Raw genomic sequence first — 17,247 nt, forward strand, 5'->3', positions numbered from 1 at the left:
GATTCCAAAAGAAACAGAAGATTGCAATTAGATCTCATTTTGTACTTTATTCTACTTACCTCTTGATTTGTTGAGCAAAGTTACAGAATGAATAGTAATACCTCTCCAACGTGCCCCTACCCCCAAAAAAGTCAAAACACCCTACCTTCCTCAAACTCAGGGACAACTTTTCAGATTGACTATTGAGACGTTCTTTGATGCTCCTGACAAAAGCTTCCTGCTGGACTTACTTACTTAACAATATGGCAGCTGCTCCCTGGTGTGACGGCTTAGTCAAGATATCAGGTGGAAATAAAATTCACTGTGAATTAGTTGTAGACTAGTTCAGAACCTGTTATTGTTGCAGAGGTAAGAAGGGGATTTGCAGAAATCACTCATATCACATTATGATTAGTGAGCACAACTTCACCCCTTGATGCCTGCAGGTCTAGAGCTCCCGCTAGAAGAGCAAGTACATATGCATTGGCACATCACATTGGCAAATCCAGGCTCCTGGGGCCAGGGAGTTAAAAGTGGTTGGGTAGGTGTTCAGACTAAGTACGATTCTGTTGTGATTAGCCTGGATTCTTAAGGCTATGAAGTATTTACACCTTCCCCTATGAGAAATTTAAGGGGTTCCCCCACTCTTCTTAGAGGGAAAAAGAGAACAACAATCATGGAAAATTGCCTTCTGTTGTCTTTAGGAGAGATGACCTTGCCAGTGTATATTTCTGTCCCTCTCTTCTTCAGGTAAGGACAAGAGTTCCAAGAAAGCAGAACCTTGGGATGAAAACCATAAGCAATTGAATAAAGGCCATGTACCCCAATGCAGGAAATGATTCAGTGATACGACGTTTGAATAACATAGCCATTTTCCCCGATTTAAAAAAAAAATAGTACTTATGTATTTGAGCATCAGTCAAGTCACAGTCTAGGCATTTTTGGCACTGAAGAAGAAATGCAGATTGTCTGCATGTCAATGACTAAGTCACCTGCATAATGAGATGCAAGCAAGTTTGAGGCTAGAATCACTTATTTACATGAAAAACAAATTTGTATGAGGAGGATACTTTTCCTTTTTAAAAAAACAATTCTGCTATGATAGCTCAGTTCAGATGAAGCATCTGGTCTTCAGAGAGGTCAGGTGTGACAGCTGGTGTGGCCAAGATCTAAAGAGGCCAAATGACTTATCCAGTGTCACACTGTGGCTCAGCCAGGATTAGAAGTGAAAAACTTCCCATCTCTGTCTATTGGGTCTAACCACTGGATCACAAATGGTCCCTGTATATAGGCTACTAGCATCATAATTTGTGCAGGGTGCAGCTGCCAGACTTCTTCTTCTTTGGCTCCCCTGTCTGAATGAACAAGCTGGGGTTAAGAGCCACTGTTCAAGGAATAACACCTACAAATATCTACACTAACGTCTGCCTTCATTCTTGTAAGCTGTCGCCCAAAGGGTTTCCTTTTTACCTGTGGAAAATGATCAAAATCTTTTCCTCCACATGTGAGAAAAGGAAACCAAAATGCCAGATCAATCAGCTGGCACAAGGAAAAGCCACACAATTTGCACCCTCTATCATACCTCTTATTCCAGCCATACTTTAGAAGGACAAGCTGTAAACCAGCTGTACAACTTGCTCCAAACAGAATAGAAACAGACTGTACATAATGCAAACTTCCCCATCCCGGGGGTTTCGTTTTAGTAGTCACATAAATAATAGATAAAAAAATTAAATAAATAAATAAATAAATAAATAACATGCAGCCCACAATCCTCAGTCTAAGCTCGGCTGTTTACAGGGACTCCCTGCAGAAACCTTTTCTGTCTCAGTCCCTACTTCATTTTGCTTTCTTATAAATTGGTTGGAGCGAGCAGAATACCCTGGCTAGTGAAGCAAGAACCAGCAGTAATTTTTCTTCATTTTTTATGTAGTGTTCTAGCACCTGGATTTAGAGAGATCAAAATATATCACTATGCAAAATCCCTATGCATGGTTCAGGAACCTGCTATTCAGTTATGTACAACAACTCTGTCACAACCACCTATTTTATGCTTTAACCTTTAAAAATATTTATATAGAGCGCTATTTATATAAAGCATTTATATAGAGCGCTGCACCACATGCACCAACTTTACATTTTCAAAGCTCTGCAGAAACATTTACTACTCAGTTAATCCTCACTGCATGTCTGAGAGGTAGGTACAGTAATGGTATAACCTTTTAAAGCTGAGGAAAGTGAAGTAGAGAGACAAAGGGTCTGTCTACATAGCGACTAGGAGCATGTTTCACATTATGGGTAGATAAATGTGTGCCAGCTATGCTCGAGCTAGTGTGCTAAAAATAGCAGTGCAGCTGGTAACACAGGTAGCAACTTGGGCTAGCGGCCTGAATGCAACCCCCCCAAGACCCTCGCATAAATACTTGGAGAGCTCGTCCAAGCTGCCACCCGCACTACCTGTAGGGTTACCATACGTCCGGATTTTCCCGGCCATGTCCGGCTTTTTAGGCTCCAAATCCCCATCCGGGAGGAAATCCCAAAAAGCCGAACATGTCCGGGAAAATCGGGACAGGCGGGGCCAGCGGTGCTGGGCCAGGGGCCGGCGGTGCCGGGGGCCGGCGGTGCCAAGCGCCGGGGGCCGGCGGTGCTGGGGGTGCCGGCGGTGCCGAGCGCCGCCGAGCAGTCCAGGGGTGCTCGGCCGGGAGCCCGGGGGCCGGGCCAGGGACCGGCAGTGCTGGGCGGGCCGGGGGTGCTCGGCTGGGGGCCGGGGCCGGCACCCCAGGGCCCGAGCCGACCCAGGCTGGAAACGCTGGGGGGGCCAGACTGGGCTGCGCCTCCTCCCCCCACACCCCCCTTACCTGCTTCAGGCTTCCCGCGAATCAAATGTTCGCAGGAAGCAGGGGAGGGGGCGGAGTTGGGGCAGGGGCGGGGCCAGGGCCCCGTGGAGTGTCCTCCTTTTGGAGACTCAAAATATGGTTACCCTAACTACCTGTAGGCCGGCTACACTATTATTTTTAGTGCACTAGCTAGAGCAGAGCTCATGTGTGTCTGTCTACCCATGCTGGGAAGCACTCTCCTAGGGGCAGTGTAGACATAGGGGTTTGTACTCAGCATGTCTTAGCTGTGCTTCATCTGCTGCTACCAGATCTACCACAGCTACCGTGCTATTTAGGCCGGCACTAGCTCAGTGAGAACAGTGCTAGGGTGACCAGATGTCCCGATTTTATAGGGACAGTCCCGATTTTTGGGTCTTTTTCTTATATAGGCTCCTATTACCCCCCATCCCCTGTCCCGATTTTTAACATTTGCTGTCTGATCACTGCAGATATAAGTGCACAAGCAGGGGACTCACACCCCTAGCTCATAGAGTAGAAATAGCCTACGAATGAGCTACTAGAGGGAGTAAAATCCAGGAATCCTGTCTCAAGTCCAGTTCTTTACAACACAGTTTTCTCCCCAGGCAGTTCAATCAGCTTGTGGTACAAGGCATTCCCATCTCAGATTTCACTCTACACAGTAATGGGAAATGTGTGATTAAAGTCCCATACATCAAGGTAAGATACACATCCATTTTATTCAACGAGTCACAGCTCAGGGAAATTGAACACTGCCCCTCACAAACAACATTAAAACTCTTATTGATACTAGGAACATCCAATCTGTCCTTTGCCAGCAAGGCCGCTTCCTTAAACAATTATTCACCGAAGCAATGACCTTAATATAATAAGCTTGGAAAGGCTCATAACACAGTAGTGGCAGCACTTTTAAATACTTATAAACAAGAAACAATACACACACAGAGTGGTATTTTATCTTATTTATACATGGCACTGATGTACGGATGTGATAAATGACTTCTGCAGTTGTAATGAAAGGGTTAACTCCCTCTCTGTTAATTAAGCACTTCTCTATTTGTAAATGAAATCCACTTGAATGCAGAAGACCAGCATAACACCCAGACTCTTCCAAAGTTGCACTTATATCCTCAACAAAAGGCTTAAGTGGGATGCAAGTGGTGCACAGATCTTGGCTCTGCCCTGTGCACAGGGGTGGATGTCATCTACAATGAATAAGAGAGATATCAGTAGATGGAGAAAGAAATTTGCCAAAAGTCAGATTTAGGTCTCATGGAAACACAAGAGGATAGATCTAAGATGAATATCTCCAGCAAAATATGCAACTTCTGGTAGTGGTAAATCATGAGATTTTGCTTCAAAGAAACAACAATCATATTATTCCTTTTAACATATTGTCTGAGAAAACCACTAGTACAGGCCAGAAATGTCTTCCATGACTATTTAGCATAAACCAGGCTTTGCTTATATGGATATTCATAAAAAGTGTATACAAAAGAGGTATGCATGTGGGCAAATCAAAATGTGGTTACTAATTCCCCATAATGTTCTTGAATGGTTAGTCCCACTATTTGCCCAGATGTAATTAAGACAGATGTGCAGGGAGATTCCGCCATTTTCAGTGACTTGTTACCAGCGCTGCTGTATCAGCATTTGTCACTGAGCTAGGAGCTTTGCTTACAAACAGAACTTGAACAACTATAGTGAAAGCTTATGTGACATTTTTACTTCCTGCGAAAAAGCTGTATCAGAGTAGCTATAACAGGACACCACTAGAAAATCTTCAATGCCTCAGGAACTTTTGAGATTAAATTCCCCATTTTTGTCAATGGGAGCAGGTTCACAGAGCAGCAACCTTTCAAAGTCAAAATATCTTTGCCAAGCCACTTCTCTCCCCCCCCCCTTCCCCAACACTTGTTAAAGCATCAAAAGTTGCAATTCTGCAGCCGTTTAACAACAGATAGCAAAATAGTTTCTAGGTGGACTACAGTCCTACTTGTTGACTGCCTTACAGAAAAAACAAACATAAAAATGTTTAAATTCTCATTAGAAGATAAAATAGTTGCAACATATTGTTCTTTTTTACCCCCCCCCCACTCAAGTTTCAGCCAGTTGTGACATCTGAATGAATACTTGATGTGCTTAAAATTGGAATAGTTGGGTAGACAAGTCAATAGACCATGTATATTTGAACACTGTGCTCTGACTGAATGTACCTGGCAGGGTACTTGTAGTGAACAATCATTGAAAGCACAGAAGAGAATGCCTTTAGCTGAGGGATGGCAGAAAATTTTTGCAGAAGACTGATTTTTTTGGCAATATTTTTCATTACAGTTTTATCAAAACATTATTGAAATGTTTTATTTACTGGAAATCCAAAAATTTTTGGTCAACAAAATGTAGAAAATTTCTCCAATGGTTTTGATTAAAATATCAATTAAATGTTTTGTGAAAAATTCCAAAACATGAAAAAACTGGTCCTTTTGAACCCTGTGAAATGGAAACAACTTCTTATGAAAACTTTTAAACATGTATTTTGACTAGATCTGTTCACACACAGTTGGGCAGTGTATCATGCATACTCCCTCTCACACAAGTGTATTCCAAGTGTATCAGATCCACAGAAGTTCAAGCCCATTTTGTAACAAGTCATGAGCACATATGCTTGTAGACACCATGAGCAGGGGCTAAACCCATAACCTCTAGCAACATAAAACACAACTATCACTGAATCTAAAGGAAACCATATTTAGCTATGAGACAGGGGCTGCTTGTACAGCTCCTAGGACTAGTGAGAACATATTGCCAGAGCCTTACACACTAAACAGTGTATTCAACACTTGTGTGAGTTGGCTGGAGGAAGGGAAGACTATCTACTGTATGGGGAATGCTGCTTTGTCCTCCTCCATGGACCATTGGCAGCAGAATGGGCTCAAGCATACCTCATTAAAATCAATGTTGCATTTTGAACTTTGTCATGGTTCTGTCTCTAAGCAGAGATGTTCTATTCTATATAGCTTCATATAGGGCACATATTCTATTCTATATAGCTTCATATAGGGCGCATATCACCACGATAGCTAAGTGAATTCCAGAGACTTTAAAAAAAGAAGACTGACAGCTGTCAAATTGGTTTTGTCCAATTTGACTGTCCTCCAGCCTAGGGAAAAATGTGTATGTAGGCTATTTGTAGTGTTGTAGCTGTGATGGTGCCAAGGATATGAGGGGGACCAAGGTGGGTGAGGCAATATATTTTATTGGACCAACTTCTGTTTGTGAGACAAACTTTTAAGCTTCCACAGAGCTCTTCTTCAGAGCTGGGAACCCTTTAGGTAGATGGTAGATCTCCATTAATTAAATTTAAAAAAAATGTTTTTTCCTTTGAGAAATCTGTCATTTTCACTGGACACAAAATAACTTCTCTTCATTCAGTTTAGGATGAAAAAGATCAGAAATGCAACTGCAATTGGTCAAAGCTCCCCCACCCCACCCCTCGCCGCCTTATTAAGTTTTCATTTTAGGTCTGAAACCTCTCCATGGCTCATTGGTAAGTAATGTATCTATCATTAGTACCCTGTTACTGTAGCACAAATTTCTTATTTGGTTTAATGGAAATGCACATATAACTGGTGTTTCAAACTGCCTCTCACAGATACATTAGAAATACAACCAAAACTTCATCCCTTGTTATTACTACCAGGTAGCTGATAATATATTGAGTAATAGTCTTTTTGAAGAACCAATTCCTTGCACTCCTCTCAGTGACTCACATTTTATTGCCTTACTCACAAACTGTGTTATTAATGCAGGTTGAATAACAAGCACCCACAATTGTAGCACATCCATTTTGGGCCTCACAGTTGCACTTCTCTCTTTACTGCTACTTTAGCACACTTGTTTACCATATTTTGGATGCTCAGGGCTTTGATAACATCATTATAGAGATGTTTAATCAAACTCATAGTTTATTTGACAACACTTGGCATCAGTAACAGGCACCACTTTCTGTAAACACTAAACTGGCAAGCTCATTCATGTGAGATCTCTGATAGCTTATAAATAATCAAAAATCATGCTGCATACAACAGCGCACTAAGAAATAGATATGTAAATATGTACTGTAATCGAGTGTGAATCACTGGGCCTCATCTTTTTCATGTTTGAGAACACAAGATAACAGCAAATCTGTACCACGGATAAAGTTTTCCAAAGCGCTCAAGTGACTCAGCAAACTAAGTTCCAGTCTCAAAAGGGACTTAGGAGCCTCAGGACCATTGACTTTCAATGATACTTGGGTTCCAAAGTGACTTTTGAAAATGGGACTTAAATGCTTTTGAAAATTTTACCCCATCTACCAACCCATTATAAATAACATTCAGGTTTGTGATCATCCATTGTAAGGTACTGTCCAACAGAGAAGTTAACGAGATTATTATTGTAATAAAGATGGTCAGCCTTTGGATGGGGGGAGGGATAGCTCAGTGGTTTCAGCATTGGCCTGCTAAACCCAGCATTGTGAGTTTAATCCTCGAGGGGGCCATTACGGAAACTGGGGCAAAAAATCTGTCTGGGGATTGGTCCTGCTTTGAGCAGGGCATTGGTCTAGATGACCTCCTGAGGTCCCTTCCAACCCTGATATTCTTTTTAGGGGGGAGGGATAGCTCAGTGGTTTGAGCATTAGCCTCCTAAACCCAGGGTTGTTAGTTCAGACCTTGAGGGGGCCATTTAGGGATTTGGGGCAAAAAGCAGTACTTGGTCCTGCTAGTGAAGGCAGGGAGCTGGACTCAATGACCTTTCAGGGTCCCTTCCAGTTCTATGAGATAGGTATATCTCCATATATTATTATTTTTTAGCTGTGTTTGCATCTATGGGCTATTGCATTGCACATGGTGCTCTTTTGTCCCTCACACACACTGCCCAATGTACACCCACATATAATGAAAATGTATCTGTTTGCTGAAGTCAGCACCAGTTCATTAGGAAACCTATATGGATTTTACTTCCCGCTATGGGGTGGAGCAACGTAGGGCTCAATCTTATTCCAGAGTAAAAAAAAGTGATATTCTATTGTGAAAGGTTCATAGTAAAGACTCAAACCACTCTGGGTTTGGGTTTAATTATGTACCAGAAGACAGGTCAGGTTTGTGAGAAGTTTTACTCAGATTTTATGAGGTATTTGAGCACATGCAGTGATTTATTGCCTTTGTATTCATGATGGGAAAATGTTTGGAGGGTGAGTTTTGGGTAAACCTCAAAGGAGTGGTCAATAAAAATACTAAGGGTCATATTCTTACCCAGGAAGACACATGCACATACTTTCGTCTCCTGGGAATCAAAATAGACTTATGTGCGTATGTTAATGAAGGTAGAATTTGGTCCATTTAGCACTTATATAGGGCTGTAAATCATCAAAGTGCTGAACAAACATTAACTAATTGCATATGGGAATCTCGCTAGTCTGCAAAATTTGGCTGAGCCATCACACGAACAGCTTTGCTTAAGATTTTTGTTGTTCAGGCAATAATGTGAAACTGTTTTAAAACAAAGCCAATGGGGCACATTCCTTTTCCAGCATTTAGCTCAAAATACTGGAGTCTCCATTGGTGTTGACATAAGGCATCTTGCTTACAGGCCATGGAATGCAAGTAGGTCCATGCTGTGACCTTTCTGACGGCAGTAGCCCGTGGAATGAGACTCTACCCTGCACCAAAATGGACACGGCATAGAATCATGCTAGAGATCTCCTGCAGAACTTGCCTCCTCAGCATGCAAAGGGCACACAGTCCCTGGGCTGAACCTCTAAATCCTGTCCCAGGAATGGGGATCCACATCACTTCTACTTCTATTTCAGACAGGTCCTGTAGAGGAAGGGACAAGTTTTCCACATTGCACACATGAAAACTGGAGCTATGATGGCACACAATTCTTCTAACGGCAGAACATACATTCTAATGTACATGACGAAAATTCTTTGTACACATGTGGCACATGCTGTATTTGACCATGTCTGCACTAGGAAAAATAGGTATGTTTTCTCAAGATTTTTCATGAGATAACTAACACATTCTAAATCCCTAGTTAGACAGGGAAAGCAGGAGTTTTACCTGGCTGTGTCTAGTCAAGGTGAACTTGGGAACCTCCTCTTCATCTCAACCAACTTCTTCAGGGTAAGACTCCACTTGGCACTAACTAGGGTTTTACAATGTGATAGAAATCAAACGTTCATCATCTTGCACCCATTTTTACTAGTGTGGATACAGCCTTTAAGAGAATAGAATGCAAAGATCCAGATCCTTATTTGGCATAAATCAGCCTAGTTTTGTTGATGTCAATGGGGATATGCTGATTTGCACGAGCTGAAGGTCTGGTCCCATTCCTCTAATCCAAAGCAAGCTACAGTGAGATAAGAGTTTTCAAAACACAAATGATCATTTACAGAGAATTAAAACATGAGATTTATAGAAATTTAAAGCTTAGGGGTATAGTGCTTTCTGCAGACATTCTGCATAAAACCAATGTGTTATTATAGCCCCAATAATTATTTATTTTTGAGGGAGGAGGAGTAAACACTGTATTGATAATCATACATAAGCAACTATGAAATTAATATACAAGAAAATCTGAAATGCAGAGAACATGGCAAATAGTAGCTATTCACACAGACATAATAAAAGAACCTACCACAACTTCTTAACAGCGATGAAAAGACAATAATTTTCTAGCTTTCTGGCATGAGCAATGTAAAAGCAGTTCGATTTTCACCTTAAGAGAGAGTTTGGTAAAGAGGCTTTAAAATGGTCAATCGTCGAGTAAAAATGTGACCTGATTGGAGGCAACTGTTCCAACTTGAAGCAGTAGGTGACTGCTTCAAGAGAGAAGAGTTAATTATGCTATTTAAAATCAAAGCCAACATTGAGAAGTTCCAACATGCAGCTCGTGGCAGTGGCAGATTGAATAAAGTAATTGCTGGCTTCCTGTGTTTTAATTATGGGTTTTATCACAACAGGCCATGTTGTCGGCTTCCAAAGGTTTTTTTTAATACTGAGCAGGTGGGATGGCTTAAAATTATGCTTTTCTGACGCAGCCATTAAATCCCAAAAGATGATAGCTAAGGTAAAGCAAACAGCAAATCCGTCATCTCCGAGAGAGTGCAGAGACTGTATTGTATTCAGAAACCAAGAGAAGGCTGATTCCCATCAGTCACTTTACACTCATTGTGGTATGGATAATTCCTAATACCATGAAGCAGTGACAATGACATGAAGGAGCAAATCCTGCCACACCCACACAGTCCTGAATCGTTTTGTGGTATTGTTCTGGGATGCAAAGGACTTGTGCATGAGTGTATGCACGTAGGTGGGTCTAGCATTGTTAGCATTTTCATTCTGAAGAGCAAAGGAGAAGGGGGGAAAAAAAAAATCAGACGTACCTCCACTGCTCTGTGTCTAATAAATGAATGTTTTCCAGTTGTCAGATAAAAATAGAGGGGCAGATTCTGTTTGGCCACTAAGAGGGTGCTCCGCTTTGGGCAGGGTGCAAGGAGCTTATCTGCAATTGCACAACCTACATAAGGATCAGCCAGAATTTCAGTCCCTTCATTCAGGAGAGCACAGAGACTGCTCCATCAACGTGCATATGGCATCCCAAAGGGGTGGGATAGGGCAGAGCCTCGGCTGTACCTCCCTAGGCACTGACCAGCAGAGTTGGCTACACATGATGTGGAGAGTAATCACCATCCTCTAAAAAGGTGTAGTAGTGAGCAGACACACACTGCATGCCTGGGAGGTCTTCTGAGTAAAGATGCCTCTCTTAACTCTTAGCAGAAGCCTCATCTAAACTGTATCTCCTTGGATGTCCAACACCCAGTTCTCTGCTCTAAACACTAACATCGTCTTCTCAGAGACAAGAGTCGCCAACATTACCTCTGCCTAGGGTCTTAACTGATCTCTGTTACATGCTACACCACATTATGGGATCAGACAACATGCTCTCTAAGAGCTGGGTCCAGAATCCCATAAAACTGATTTCTAGGCCCTTCTTCAATCTCACGCCCTTCCATACTTCTCCAATTTTAAGAATTTTGACTCAAGCTACAATTGTTCCTGCTTTCCAATGTTTGTTTGATACAAGTCCATATTCTTTTATTTGCCTTCCTACCTCCGAAAGAAACTGCAAACTTAAGTCCAGCTTAACCAAATGCTTCTCTCTAGAAATGTATCTTGTTCACTCCTAAGGTGATGGCAGTATATTGAGTTTAGTATGCTCTCACACTCTGCTCTGCCCTGCTCAGAGTGCTTGTTTTAATGGCATCCAACTGCCGAAACAAATAAATAAGCGGACTGTACTTGTTTCATTCTTTGTAAGGGTGCTTTTAAACTAGCTGATTCTGAAGTGGAACCCTAACAACTATACAAAGCTTTTCTCACATTATTAGAATATCTGTAAACATTGTGTACATATCATTTGTTTTCGGTTAGGACAGCAGACTGTACATTAAATAATAAACCTCTCTACAACTGTGATGATACAGCAACTAAGAATAGCTGGCTTCTTTCTGCGACCTTCCACACTAAGTTTTAACATCCCATTTCTTTACTGCAGATAAATGCTTTTGACAAGAGTTTGATGGCACTAGACTTGACCAGCAGAGATCAATTTCATCAAATCTAACCCAACCATAACGTCTTGAGTTTATTAAATCTAGAATGAACCTTTATTTTTCACACCAGGGTGTGAAGCTAGGGACAGGAAATATTGCCCCATGGTACAATAAATGTAACATTATTTACTCTTTTTAATATATTACAATACAAGTTTCTAAAAAGTCAATATGTGATCAAACACGCCTTTGTTACCCCTCTGGAATTTACACATTTGGATGGTTGAACATTGTGCAGAGTTAGAAGAACTCAACCAATATTTGCAATAGTGCGAATGCAAGAGAAGATGACAGAATGAATGAAAATATGCCACAAATAGAAATAAAAATGTTATATGCTGGAAAGGTCAGTAACACACACTGCAAATTAGAAAGGTTTTTTTTAAAGGGCTGAATCATGCCTTCCAGTCACTGAGGTGCACTGGAGTGCAGTGAAGCTGTGGGAGGAATTCTGACTCGGGGAGGTAGAGTTCCTCCCATAGCAAATCAGTTTGCAGGGGGACCATACCCATAACTCTTTCAGGGGATGCAGAGCACTAATCTCTGCGACCCTGGTCAGTTCTGCTGGCTGGCAGGTAAAGAGGCATGTGGACACGTGATCATGAACATCTCTCTTCCAGGTTGGATCACAGAAACCCCCTTGGGAGCTGCCACCCGATGTGCAAAGTCTACCCCTGCTTCTGTTTTCCCTGCCAGCTCAGGACTCCAGCACCCTGTCTTGCTGAGCCAGACACTCCCGTCTGACTCCAGACACAGACCCAGGGTCTGAATCACTTGTCCCAAAGCAGTAATGTGCTTGTCTTTAGCACTCAGATGCCCAACTCCCAATGGGGTCTAAACCCAAATAAATCCGTTTTGCCCTGCATAAAGCTTATGCAGGGCAAACTCAAATTGTTCGCCCTCTATAACACTGATAGAGAGATATGCACAGTTGTTTGCTCCCCCAGGTATTAATACATACTCTGAGTAAATTACTAAATAAAAAGTGATTTTATTAAATACAGACAGTAGGATTTAAGTGGTTCCAAGTACTAACAGACAGAACAAAGTAAGTCACCAAGCAAAATAAAATAAAATGCACAAATCTATGCCTAATCAAATTGAATACAGATAATCTCACCCTCAGAGATGCTTCGGTAATTTTTTTCTCAGACTGGACACCTTCCAGGCCTGGGCACAATTCTCTCCCCTGGTACAGCTCTTGTTGCAGCTCAGGTGATAGCTAGGGGATTCTTCATGATGGCTCCTCTCCCCCCTTTGTTCTCTTTCACCCCTTTATATATCTTTTGCATAAGGCGGGAAACCTTTGTCCCTCTGGGTTTCCACCCCCCTCACTGGAAAAGCACCAGGTTAAAGATGGATTCCAGTTCAGGTGACATGATCACATATCACTGCAAGACTTCATTACTCACTTGCCAGCACACACATATACAGGAAGACTCACAGGTAAATACAGCCATCTGCAGACAATGGGAGTCATCAAGATTCCAAACCATCCTTAATGGCCCACACTTTACATAATTACAATAGGCCCTCAGAGTTATGTTTTATATTTCTAGTTTTAGATATAAGAGTGGTACATTTCTACAGATAGGATGATCACACTCAGTAGATTATGAGCTTTGTAATGATACCTTACAAGAGACCTTTTGCATGAAGCATATCCCAGTTACATTATATTCACTTATATTTTTATACAACCATATAGACTGCACAACGTCACAGGGACCATACCCATAACTCTTTCAGGGGATGCAGAGCACTAATCTCTGCAACCCTGGTCAGTTCTGCTGGCTGGCAGGTAAAGAGGCATGTGGACACGTGATCATGAACATATCTCTTCCTTCTCCCCCTTCCCCCTGTTCGTATGTCTTGTCCCACCAGGGAGCATTCATTACACCCAGGGACCACCATTGTACATAGCCATTGTGCAGGAGTGGAATGGCAAGTAGGGGAGATTTTTTGCACTAATCCCTCCCCTCTCTTTATGCACCTCTCAGGCAGCGGCTGTAAGGGGAGTAGTGATTCAGCTAAGCAAAGGTTCAATTCTGCAACCTTTATCCACATTGAGTAGTCCCTAGTGATGCAGATAGGTCCATTGATTTTAGTGTAAGAAATACATGACTTATTTAACAGTCTTGTAGAATCATCTTACTTGGAACACCATGGCAGATAGCTTATTGTCCTGATTAAGCTTGCATCCCAATAACACACAATTAAAAATCAAAAAGATTTTACATGAAGTTAAATACTGTACTGGATAAAAATATAAGAGAAAAACGATACCATGCAGGCTACTTAGATGCAGTCACTGCTCATCTAACGAACGTACTTTGGTACCTGCAGGTGCAAAAAAATGTCCCCATGGATATTTGAATCTGCAAAATCATGGAGCGTGTGGTGGGGAACCCAGATCTGGTTAAAACCGGAGGAAAATTAGGCCTTTATTCTTTATTAGGCAAATTTTGGATTAATAGAGGGGAGCCAAGATTTTCACACCTATTAAACACCTAGTTAAGCACCATTTAAATACCTGGAATTGCCTAATGCCTCCCCATTAAGAGGAATTTATGCCACTACTGGTCTGATTAACCAACAATCGCTACCATTCACTTTCATAGGCTAAACCCATTCCCTGGAACATGTTCCAGTAAAGTGGCCATCTCCATTTTAGCACAACCTGGTTCAGTAGAGTACTCTGTACCCTGACAACTGTGGTTAAAAAGAAAACCCCCTTTCTTGTTACTGCCCAAAAGATGCTAGAAAAGAAACCAGGCAAGCTAAGGAAGCTTTAGAGTTTCACAGGAATGTGTCCTTTAAAGCCAGAATGACATCATGTTGTATGTGTTGTGAAATTTTGATCTGGCTTCATGTCATTGTGATGCAAACAGCATCGTGTCACATGACAACACACATCACATCAGTCCTGGTTTGATGATTTCCCAGCCACATATTTTGGAAGTTTATTTTAGGAAGGCCTTTCTGTCATCTCACAATTGAGCTGTACCAGCTAAAAATAACTCTTATCCTTCATGCAGTCTGTTTTGTCATAACCATTAGAGCTACATGAAATTTAAAAAACATGTTTTCCTCCCAAAAGGAAAATGTTGATGGAAAAAAAATCATTTTTGCTCATTTCTAATAAAACACTCAATTTTTTTAAAAAAGGGTCAGTTTCCAAAAAAAACATTTTTGTCAGTTTTGGTTTTTGGTTTCTCATTGAAAAAACAAAACAATTCTCAGGAAATTAAAAAAAAAAAATCCTGTGAAAATAATTAACATTTTTTCACACAAACGTTTCTCTGACTCTCAGGAAAGCATCAAGTCATAGTGCTCTGAAACCAAATGTAAAATATCCAATATGCTTTCAACTCCCATTTTAGGTGTTTCCAATATCCAATATGCTTTCAACTCCCATTTTAGGTGTTTCCTTAGTGTAGCCTGCTGTGTCACACTGCCTTTATCTTCAAATCCCTGAATGACAATACACTTCTCAGACCCTGGTTCTCAATGATTATTCCTGCTATAGCAAATCAAAGGATAGTCAACAGGTGGTTGCTAAACAGTCTTATTTTAACTCCTCTTTTGCAGTCTATATTGTTTCTTTCACCCTGACGCTGTGGAGAGAAAACTCTTTCATTGATGTTTAAGTAATGCAGGGTTTCGACAGATAGGGAAATAAGGAACTAAAACCCGCACATTAGGTTAACACAGTCATTCAAAACAAACATCCAATAATCTTAAACCATTGCCAACAGTTACATTTTCACTAACCTAAGGCAAACAATGTTGAGGCACCATATACTAACTGTGAGAGGTACACATTTAAGCTAAGCTTTCAGTGCTCTCCAAATCCCTGCACCTGCATAATCAGAAATAAAGCAGCTATTGTGCACAGACCCGTTTGGCCTGATGTCTGTTGAGTTGCTATTTTTTCCTACAAAAGGATAATAATCCCGGGAGCAGAGAAGAATCAGAAACTCAGAAGAGCTGTTAGAGCAAATGAGTTAACTGATCTTAAGCACATCCTGCAAACATGATTCGTTTTAAATCCCTAGGAATGCATAATACACTGGCAGTGGAAAAAAAAATTCAGAAGAGGATTTTCAACTGACTTCCTTCACAGTATATATATTCTAAGGTTTCTTGGGATTAAAAGATCCACTGTTTGCTGCAGCGTATCCATAGAAAGGATAAAAACTAAATCATTAAAGCCGAGATGGAAGAAGATAGTCTAAAAATGACTCTTGGTGCCAACATTTAAACACTATTTTTCTTCCAAGATTTGCTTTCCTTGAAGTATAGTCTTGAGCTGTCTGGCCTTAAGTGTGATAAGAAGTCAACCACTCCTCAGCAAACGTAGTGCAACTGGATGAAACCATCAGTTGCTAACAACTCTGTACATTTGTATCACATGCCTGTTCTAGAGAACTAGGACAAGTAAACAGATTTAACGGTCACAGACAGTATTTAGCAACACTGAATGGCTGACTATGTCCATCACTTCTCAGCTAAAAGGAAAAACATATTCATTTACAAAATGTCACAATCATATTGCAGAAAGGAGAGTGCTGATTGGAACTCCATAATTAAAATTGCATTGAGTTGTTCATTTCAAGAGCGTATTCCCCTTATTTATTTTGCATGAAGAATACAGTGTTTCTACACATACATGTATGCAGAAAGTGAAATTCTGAGTCAATGGGAGTGCCGTTGACTTTGATAGGGCATGGTTTCACCCAGAATACATCTATAATCACAATGACTAGTTGTAAACGGGGGAAAAGTGTTTTGTTTTGTTTTTAAATCAACATTTTGAAGTCCCCCCTCTCTTTTGGCAGGGCTTAAAAGGGACCCATTTTACATGAAATGATTGCAGGTTTTTTACCATAATGGCTTTTGAACATTTACGCTTGCCCTTTTCAGTAAGAGCACATGGTTTTCAGTAAGTGAAACATTTAAAAAAGATTATGGTAAAAATGTCCAAAAATATTACAAAAAGATTGTGAAAAACAGAAAATTTCAATGTTGACAATTTTTGCATGTGAAAAGTTTCATTTAACAAAAAAAGTTTTCCTGCAAAGAATGTTGTCCTGCTCTAACAATCACACATACCTACACCCAGTGCCTTCAGATGCAAGTCCAAATACCTCATTTAAGTGGCAGTTGGTTATATTTTCTGCTTAGCACTGAAACCTCTGACTTTCAGAGTCACCTTATTTATAGCCAGATAAGTCCACTCCCTTTGTGGAGTGAAACTGACACCCAGGGGAGAAACAAGCAAAGGTTTGTCATATAAACACCCCTAGGGATATATTTTTATTTCAGATGCAAGTTGGAAATAAAAGCAGGACCCTTTACTGTATCTCACTTTCATCCTATAAAACACTATTTACATCAGGCAGAAGAATAAAGGGCGCTTTTTGGGGGAGATATTTAGACCTACAAGGACATAGGATTTCCTTGTGCACATACCAATGGTAGCTGCAGCATTTCAAGGTCATCAACACAGGCTGACATTTTTAAAGACATGGAGATTATTCCTTTCTATCTCCCAGGGACATAATAATAATAATAATCATCCTGAAAGCTCTGATAGATCCTCATATCCAAATATTTCAAATCGCACACCAAATGTGAATGGATTAAGCATTATTACCTCCAGGTGAGGTAACTAAGCCTAGTTAGCACTTTTAAAAGATTGAGCCTCATTATTTACATGGGAAGCTTTCGTATCCCCATTTTACAGATAAA

This window comes from Trachemys scripta, chromosome 10 (assembly GCF_013100865.1).
Source record: "Trachemys scripta elegans isolate TJP31775 chromosome 10, CAS_Tse_1.0, whole genome shotgun sequence".
In the NCBI taxonomy this organism is placed as follows: Eukaryota; Metazoa; Chordata; order Testudines; family Emydidae; genus Trachemys; species Trachemys scripta.